Source organism: Triturus cristatus, chromosome 6 (assembly GCF_964204655.1).
Source record: "Triturus cristatus chromosome 6, aTriCri1.1, whole genome shotgun sequence".
NCBI lineage: Eukaryota > Metazoa > Chordata > Amphibia > Caudata > Salamandridae > Triturus > Triturus cristatus.
The window spans coordinates 1,851,157,831-1,851,167,798 of NC_140589.1; the positions used below are offsets into that span (position 1 = coordinate 1,851,157,831).

Genomic DNA, 9,968 nt, shown 5'->3' on the forward strand with positions numbered 1-9,968 from the left:
AACCTGCACTGGCTCCCCGTCAGCAAGAGAATCACGTTCCGACTCCTCACCCACGCACACAAAGCTCTCCACAACCAAGGCCCAAGATACCTCAACGACCGCTTGACGTTCTACACTCCCACCCGCCAGCTTTGATCAACCAGCCACGCCCTCGCCGCCGTCCCCCGCATCCGAAGAGCCACAACAGGAGGAAGATCCTTCTCCTACCTGGCTGCCAAGACGTGGAACTCCCTCCCCATCCAGCTCCGCCTGACCCAAGACCACCTCTCCTTCAGGAAGCAACTCAAGACCTGGCTGTTCGAGAAGTAGCGGACCCCCCACCCCCAAGCGCCTTGAGACCCTCCGGGTGAGTAGCGCGCTATACAAATGCTTGATTGATTGATTGAGCAGAGCTCATACTCTCTGAGGTTGGAAACAATTCCTGCTCTGGCAGGATCTGTTGTGACCTTCTCCATGCAGGATGACTGGTAATCAGAATATCAAGGCAGGAGGCTTCAAAGGCCTCCACTGCCTGTGATATGCAACCCTGGGAAATACCACCCCCTTCCCAGGACCCATTTGGCACCCAGACAGTTGGGAAAATTAGCTAGTCAGGAGGTGTGTTCACCCTTAGGCTGGTACCGTCATTAAGGTGGGCTACCTGCAGTGCACATGACTAGGAAAATGCCACCATCTTGGTTTTTAGTGGAATTAGGTCCTCTGGGTCAGGGTTATGCCCACTTCCCACAGGAAGTGGTCATATAGAGGGTGTAGCCACCCTAAAGGTAGGGAGCCCATTGGCTACCACCTGACACTCCCTGTAACACCCCTTAATACAGTATTTAGGTGGCACACCTGATGCTGGGACCTTAGATTTGAAGGACACAAAGAAGGAGTGGACAAAGAAGATTGTTGACCCAAGAACAGAGGAACAACGACTGACTTGGCGCCAACCCTGCCATCCTGCCTGCTGCTCCGTACCCTTGTGTAGAAACTGACTCATCCTGCCTCTGTGCAGACTTTAAGAAATTTGGAGGGCTGCCAGTGCTTTGTGAATCACCAGAGTACTCCCATGGAGCAGAGGAGCTTTTCCCCTGCAGCGGCAGGCACCAAAGAAGTAAGGTCCAGTTCACCGTCCTGACGCTTACCAGGACTACCAACGCTGCAGTTGCCCAGGAAGAGGTCACTGTGCTCCCACAGGCTATATCCCTCCATCCTCCAAGTGTGGGGACACCAGGACCGACCGGAGCCACCCAATACCAATACCTGGGGTACCGGAACCCATGCAGCAACCAAGGCCTGTTGAGTCTCACCCAGACACCAACACCAAGAAAGACCAACCTGTATTTCGAGGGACTTTAGGGACAGTGAGACCCACATCGAGAGTGATCCAGCTGTCCTGTTTGCCCCTTGTCTGCAGAACCCAGGCACAGAGGGAGCCTCCGACTGCCACCACCCAACAACTCAAAGTACCTCTGCACCCATGCCTCACAGCCCGAGTCAAAGGGAGATGACTCTGCTAATGGGGTCCTGCGACCCTGAAAGGCTGAGCCCACTCTGGGGTTTGCTCAGACAGGACTTCTAGTCATCGCCTGCAGCCTCTTTGTGCAGGCCCCCTCAACTGCAAATGTGTCTCGCAGCATGAACCCGACACCTAAAAGCACCACTGCACCCAAGCCCCACAGCCCGAGGAGAAGTGGACCAATGGTTTCCCTATGTGCCGTAGCACCTCAAGGACCGAGCCTTCCTGTGAGTTCACCCGGCCTGCCCGCCCAGTGCCAGCTTGCAGCCACTTTATAACCAGAACATTCCCCATTGAAATGCACCTCGGCACCCGGCCCTCCCAGTGCCGCCCAAGGTGACCTGGTAGAGCTGCCTTGGACCTTGTCCCATACTAACCTTAAATCCAGAAGAAGTGTCCTGTAAGGCGCTGACAACCATCCGGATGCAGTATATGTTTTTCCCCGATAGGATAACAGTACCGCTCCATAGATTGCACTGTGTGAACCTTTGATACCTGTAAAACTTAATATCTTGAAAAGTACTTACCTGATTCCGATGATCTTGGTATTTAAATTTATCTAAATATCTATGTGATTTTTATGAATTAGTGTTGGGTTTCTTTATTGAATGTGTTTCTCACTTACTGTTTTTGAGTGCGCAATAAATGATTAGCACTACCCTCTGATAAGCCTAACTTTTTTCCCACACTACCACAAAAGAGAGAATTTGGGTTATCATTTCTGCCTCTGTCAGCCAATTGAGGTTTGCCTGGACTCTTTACACAAGGATACCTAATTTTGGTCCAATATATAACGAAATAGCTTCCTGTGACGACTGAGCAGGTTCATAAGTTTAGCAGATCTCCCTCAAATGAAGAATTAATACCTGCTTTAGATCAGTATTTCCCAATGGGTTGATAGCCTATTTTTGGTGGGTCAGCAAAGTCCAGACAATTAATAAAGATGCCTTTAAATTCTCTATTTATCGTGTCACATTTGCTGCACTTCAAGTACAGTGGTCAAATGCCAGGCTATGTCTTCCGCTGCATATTTTTTAGCACAGAGGCAGGTGTTTATGAATAACTCTCACTTTGCATTCAGAGAAAGAAAAATAAAGTGAATTATGTAACATTCTTGCTGGAGTACATAAAGTTTGAAATGAAATCTGGAGGATGCCATTTTTCCCTACCATACAAGAAAATGTAAATACCTGTTAACTGTACACATCCAACAGTTAGGAAAACAAAATGAAGCACCTCTTTTGTAATTCTTAAGTGTGATGGAAACAAAGATTTTAGTGGGATCAGAAATAATCAAGAAACTTTACTTGGAGATGCACAAATAATAAATATTCATTAAAACCCAATTTCTACACATTATCATTTGTGTGCAATATAGGTTTATGCATAAATCTATATGTCTGTGCAAATTTAATAAACCATTTAAATGGAAAATGTGCTGTCTGCAAGTAACAATGCGCTACCACACAATGCTTTATTACATTAGAAAGTTGCCCACCTCATGTCCATTAAAGCTAGGCGGGTTGTGGAAGATTGTCATACAAAAAAGTGGGTCATGGTTCTAAAAAGATTGGGAAACACTGCATTTGATAGTTTAGGGAACGGTAATCTCAGTGGTAATGATGGTCTTCCCATTGAATTTCAAAAATTATTTTTCACAGAAGTAAAAAATATCTAAATAACACTGTGTAATGAAATTGGGAAGGCTGTCTTAATCCCAGAGTCCTTTTTAGGTCTCGCCTAGGCAGCAGATACACTGTCTCCCTGAGACATCAAGTAATATGTATGTTGGGTGAAACTCCGACTATTGCCGTGTAAGTTCTCCTGCCGCTTGCCATTAGTTTAACTTTGGCATTGCTCTTGTTAGCTGCCTTTTTATTGGCTGTTGATCCGATACTTACTTCCGTTTATTCCGGAAGCAGCACCGCCTAACTACTGTTTTCGTCCGCTTTTGTGGTTTATGTGTGTTTGAGGTGAACTTTCTTTTACGATTTTTGCAGCCCAACATGATGAGTTGCAGCATGACACACTCACTTCCATACGTATTCAGCACGGCGCTCGTCATGAGCGCCGCACTGTTAATTGTTTTATTGTTTTCTTCACCCCTCCACACTTTTTTTAATTTTATTTTAAAGGTTTTGTGCTCGTCCCAGCGCTGCCCTCTACCTCCGTGGAATTTTTGTTTCCTAGGCCGGGCTGAGAGTGCTCCTTGTCATGGCAACATGCCATACAGGGATACATTGTTTCTTGCTCTCTCTGTCAGCCCCACCCATCGAGCCCACTGAGACTCACGTGGGGCTGCTGGATCTCCCATTACGGGCGGGGCTGCTTCATTGTGTGTGTGTTGGGCTACGACCTTGTGCACCCGTGCCAGCAGGGACCCTGGGAAGCACGAGCCTTTTTAGCTGTATCCTGGAGTGTTCACCCCCCACCCGCTTAGAATACACATACAACACCGCTTGCAAAAGCGCTTCTCCCGGTAGGTTTTGTAGGCTGCTGGCTACAATGTATAAATAAAATAGGAAGTATTCCCCGTGGCTGGGCCGCATTAGGCAGGACGTCAGGTATTGTTTGTGGAGGCTGGGGCAATACCATGGCAGTGCTTGCACCGCAGGGCAGTAATTTAAAAATAATCATGAATGATCGGATCCCTGCGACTGCTGGGACCCAACCCCATGGACCTCGGTGGCCATTGGAGCCCCGAGCACACACTGTGCAGCTGCTGAGCCTGAATGCAGCCCAGGCGGCACGTTTGCCGAGGGAGTTCATTTCTGCCAGGAGGACTCGTAGACTGGTTTCTGTCATGTGAAAGGGGGCAAAGCTGTGATAAAATAGACACAGCCGGTGCTCGTTGGTAAGTAGTGTAATTTTTGTAGGATGCATGCATTCAATAAATATGCGTACTTCAGCACATGGGTACAGGAAACACGTGCAAATAAAGCAGTTCAGTGGTGCATTGAGTCTTTGGAGACAGCAAGTTATTTTAACACACTAATTTGCCATTGCATCAGCTTCCAGATGGTTTCTGCCTTTTGTTCCTTCAACCCGATGTTCTTTGTGCTTTCATCTCATCATGTCTAGCAGCTGCTACGATCGGGAAAGGGGTGGGGGCGGGGGTAGAAGGCTCTACCTTGTTTTTACTTTCAGCCAACAGAGGCAAGATTTTTGGGGCTTTTCCAATGCTTGTTTACAGTGAGAAACAATGCTAATCTCTTGTAAAGGGCTGTTTCACTGCCAGATTTCCTGTCTGCCCACAGCCTGACACCCTCCCCCACCGCGCGTGATGGCTGTAAAATGCTGAAATCAACATTACCGCAGAGCGAGCTGCGGTCACAGGGCATTGTGCGCCTTTTGACAGATAGCTGTGAACAGAGTGATAGGTCTGAAAGTAGCTCTCTAATGGAAGCCACATGTTCAATGGCTCAGTCGCATTTGTGTGAATTGCAATACAAACCCAAGAGCCCTCTCTCTTTGACGCACACACATCTCTTTGTAGACGTCCCCGTAATCTCCCACACCTAAAATTAATTTCAATTCCATGCTACCTTTCTTACTAATTGAACGAAATTGCTACTTCTTTTTATGTAGTTGGGAAATCATATTTTAAATGAAAATTAATGAATGCCCCCTCTTCCAATGAAGAACATGCTTGTCAACTCATCCCGACATTACTGCGCTTCTGCAGGATTTTCTTTTGTTTTAATTTGTCCCAGATTACACAAAGCTTCTCACATGCTCGCCTTTCAAGCCCACAGGTGTTGGCACCAAACCCTCCCTTTGACTGACCGCGTCTCCCCCCCAAGAGCGCCCCAAACCCACGTCTGGAATAATTGTTAACAAAGTCGTAGTTTCTAATATTCTAATATTTATTAGAAATCCATGGTGAAAAAAAAAACATTTATTGGTGTTGTGTGACGAGCATCATCTCGAGTTTTGTCACATTCCGATAGGGCACCTGGTCTGGAACGCAAAGAATCTCAGGAGCGAAAAAAGATATTGAAGACTGAATTATAGCAATTATTAATGGAATACTGTCCACACTTAGGCCAAAGAGCTTGCACGCTGTTGCCAGTCACTGCTGGTATTCAGGCTACCATGGGTAGCGATCAGAACAGTTGGGACTCGAACATTTATAACTAGTCGATTATTATTCATACGAATGTTGTATGTTTTTATAATCGAAAAGTACGTAAAGTAAACAAAAATCACCTTGTGAACCGAGTATTTTTTTAAATTGTGCTGAGAACAAATTGGACTTTCGAGATGCTCAGGCACAGTCCTTTAGTTTTGTACATAGGGGGCATTACAGGATTTAGACAAAAGGGTAAATGAGGCAGAAATTAAGAAACGCTTACCAAGTAATATACAATATACTATTACTTGGCAAGTATGTTGATCAGAAACGTTTCTACTATAAGCGATTTACGCCACTCTGGCGCCCTAAAAAATGCTGCATTTGTGTACAATCTTTGCAAACAGGCTCTAGGAGCGGTGTAAACCAGATCTGGCAGGGAAGAGCCAGTTCCACCAAGGCAAGCAGTGCGCAGAGTAAAGAAGCCATTGTAAGGAGGCCTGGCCAGGCCGGGGAGGATGCTGTCCAATGGCACCACGACTGGCGTGGCTGCGGAACACACTCCACCATCACCAGCACCCAAGCCTCGTCTCCCTGAACACGCCCACCCTAAAGGCAGGCTGGTCTCACAACCATCGACAGAACACACCGACTTTACCATACCAATTGAGCACGCCCTCCCCGAACAATTCTGGCTTCACAGGACCACCTAAGAGCTCACCTTAACAAGCATTTGCAATGCAACAGGTCTGGCATTTTCGCGAGTTTAACCTATTGGCATTGTAAATGACCATACCTTTTATTTATGTTTTGGTTTTTGAAACATAAATAAAACACATTGTCATTTACAAAGCCAATAGCTTAAACTTGCATAAATGCGAGACCTGTTGCATTGCAAATGCTTGTTTAAAGTTGTAGTTATCAGCTTTCTTAGAATAGACAAAAAACTGAAGATCCTGGGTTGCATAGTGCGATAAGTTTATTCAACTGCAAGTTATTATCTAATATAATTGTTAATCTTCTCACAATTGCTGCACAAGAAACAATATGCAAGGAGCAGTGAGGCTTTTACCTGGCAACCAAAACACAGCTAATACTAATTTTGGAGTAGAGATAAGGCAGCTTTTGCAATGGTCGACGTAGAAAAGGCTCTTAATTTAATAACCTGGGACACGCTATACACGACCTTGGAAAGAGTTGGCTTTCCAACCCCGTTTACCCCGTTTAAATCTATACCCTAGATCCACTGCTACTATTATAATTAGTACTCAACAGGCTGGTAAAGTTCTGATTAACCAAGGTACCCATCAAGGATGCCCCCAGGTCTCCAGTGCTGTTGCACTCTTTATAGAATCAATTGTAATCACTAGACTACAGAATTTAATGAATTGAACCCCAATTCCTCAAATGACAAAATTGAAACTTTATGCCAATTACACCACTAATGATTATGCCAATATTTTTAGATTGGATCATGCCACTTTAATCGTGTAATTTAAAACACTATTTGAAAGGTGCCAATCTTTACCAATCTTAGTTATTGGCTGCATAGCATTCTTTATCTTTGTATTTATGTATGTCCCTTGTGACTTGTAAGCTTTTCATTACAATAGAACAGTTACTTTAAAATTTTATTTGGAATGTTCAGTGGCCACAAATCAAATTATCCAGGTTAATGATGAACCAAGATTATGGAGGATTAGCCTTACTCAATTTTAGATTTTATTACATGGCCACCTTTAGGCAAATATAATAATTGATTGGAATAGTAAAGATCAAATAAGATGCTATGATAATTCCATAATTAATTTAATGTTTCGCGATCAGATCCTTGATTTGTCAGCATTCCAAAAAACCAGAGAAGTCTAAAGAAAATAGGATATTAAATGATTCAAATGCTGGCATGGAGGAAAACAGATTCCTTTTTTTTATACATACCGGCGATTCATGAATGTACTACTTTGAAAGGCTCCATAAACCTGGGGCTAACTCTGGGATGAGGGACAACTATAAAAAAAATGCGATGAAATTATCGTTCGTTTTTTGTAATCGATCAAATATTCTAAAGTATGGGAGCACATACAGGACAGGTGTGCTAAACAATTTTAATGGTATTGATTGTCTTTCAATAAACCAATTTTCTTCTAAATGCCTATCAAGATTTTATATATTTCTTACTCGCGTTGTGCTGTACCAGCACTATTTGATATGTCTATTAAAGGTTCGGGCTATAGATACCGGGGTCCGAAGTAGGATAGACATGACACATGTTTAATTCCAAGACTTAAACAAGCATTTTCAATGCAATAGATCTCGAATTTGTGAGAGTCTGAGCCATTGGCATTGTAAACGGCAATGCCTTTCATGTATGTGTTTTGAAAACCTGCAAGGAGTGCGTAAACACACACTGTGTATAATAATCCTTGCTTACGAGAAGCAAGGCTGGCAGTAACTACGCCTCTTTTACTGCCAGCCGTGCTTCTCGTAAGCAAGAGCTATAAGTATAAAGTGCGTGTTTACGCACCGCTTGTAGGTTTTCAAAACACATACAAGGCCTTGTCATTTACAATGCCAACAGCTCAAACTCCAAACTCTCATAAATGCAAGACCTATTGCATTGCAAATGCTCATTTTTTCAGCGGTCAGGAACTGCAGTCTGTCTGATGCCTTGTCTTATCATTAATAAAAACACGTGGCAATTCACCTCTTTATATACTGCTGTGCACCTTCCAGAGAACATCCCCGACCACTGACTTGATAAAGTAGGGAAACTGGGCTGACCAACTCAAACGAGCAGATTTAAGTATGTATGAAGTACTCACCCTTTCGTCTGACAAAGCATGTTGACTTTCAGACGAGTAAGTAAATTATATACACAACTGAGCTCTTGTAGGGATCGGTCTAACAAGCTACTTGCCATGCAATTTCCCAGAGTCCTCCGCGCGTCTCAGGGAAACGGTCGGCGCCGTAGAGCTCATCGAAATTGCAGATATAACGCTACCACATCCATTAATTTGTCTGCCTTAAGTCAACAGCGCTATGCTAACGCCTCCACACGGATACGTAGCTTCCTTGCTCTCTCTAACATGAGGTGCCAGGGCGACTGGGAATGTCATTCCCACTGACGCGCGTTTCTGAGCGCAGTGGCAGTATCGTAGGAAATGATGTCTAATCGAGGCGCGATTATTGCTTATTGTATAATTAACCCAATACCCCGCTATGCCGATTTGAAATATAGACCCCGTTGCACTTTTTGACTGTCTCAGATTTACGTGTAGATTTCATGTCTATTAAATTACTAGTAGCCATTTAGATTTTCTCTGGCACGTTTTCTACTCTCTGGCAGTACCTTCGGGTCGTTGTTTTTCGATGAACCGTTTTCATATTTCTTAGTCCGTGTTCCCGCCTTCACTCCCCGGGTGAAAGAGTCCGTTGCAGCCGCAGAAGGAGGCACTATTAGAAGCCAGTACTTCACAACAACTGCATTACCCATACGAGATACCTGTAAATAAAGCACCTGCTGTAGTGGCCTTTAGTAGAGGTTTCTGAGCGCCCCGAATGACCAGCCGACCGCAGCCAGTGCAGACAGCATGTCATTTTCGAAAAATTTAAGAGTAAAAGCTGCATTCGGACAGAGTCCCTACAAAAAATATGTTTATGTGCTTGGAGTCTGAGGAAAGTATTGTTTGTAGTATGTTCATAATGAGGCTTAAAAGAAAGGGAATCCAATGGATAATAGTTTATTGGCAACATTGGATATAATTTGTGTTATTAACACACTGACAGTACGCACACGGGGGGTGGCAGTGGCTAGTACTGCTCTCTGGTCTTGAGTTTTGCAGCACTGCAGAGAGCGTGACAGGTGTCGGCGACTCTGCAAGGCAGCAGGCTCAGGCCTGGAGCCGCTCCCCAGTGGCAATCATTTCATTTTGCAGCTCACTGCCAGATGTCCTCATTGCATCCCGTCTGTCCTAGTGGCCGCTACAACTGGCCACAGTCTCGGTCAGTCATATCTCCGTGACAACTCTCTCCCAGGCCCTGCTCAGCAATAATGAATTTGCCGGCCATAATAAGATTATAATATTACAGCAGCGCGGGCGGCCCGGCGTGAGCAGCACCCAGCACTGAAAGCTGAGCGCCAAGATTGCGGCAGGTGCTGCAGCCTGCAAACCAGTAGCCTGACACCTTTCTCACAAACTCCCCGCTCTGGCAGCCATTGGGCACTTTGTAGTACCAGACGGCAGTGCACCATTTACACTTTAGTTTTCGGTCCTGGTGAAGTGCCAATTGACCCGTTAGGGGCAAATGGGGCGCAAAACATGTTGACCTACTTCACTTTGGTAGCCCTCTAGGAACATTAAATCCACATAGGGCACCCACACCTTTTAATAAGGC

General features: G+C 44.9%; 1 non-coding gene across 1 annotated transcript; it reads left to right on the forward strand.

The window, feature by feature from the left end:
- The first annotated feature begins 8,705 nt into the window (after nt 1–8,705).
- Nucleotides 8,706–8,840, forward strand: LOC146822190 (U4 spliceosomal RNA). Its single transcript, XR_014964978.1, has one exon. It is a non-coding gene; the product is annotated as a U4 spliceosomal RNA (small nuclear RNA).
- Nucleotides 8,841–9,968: the final 1,128 nt, after the last annotated feature.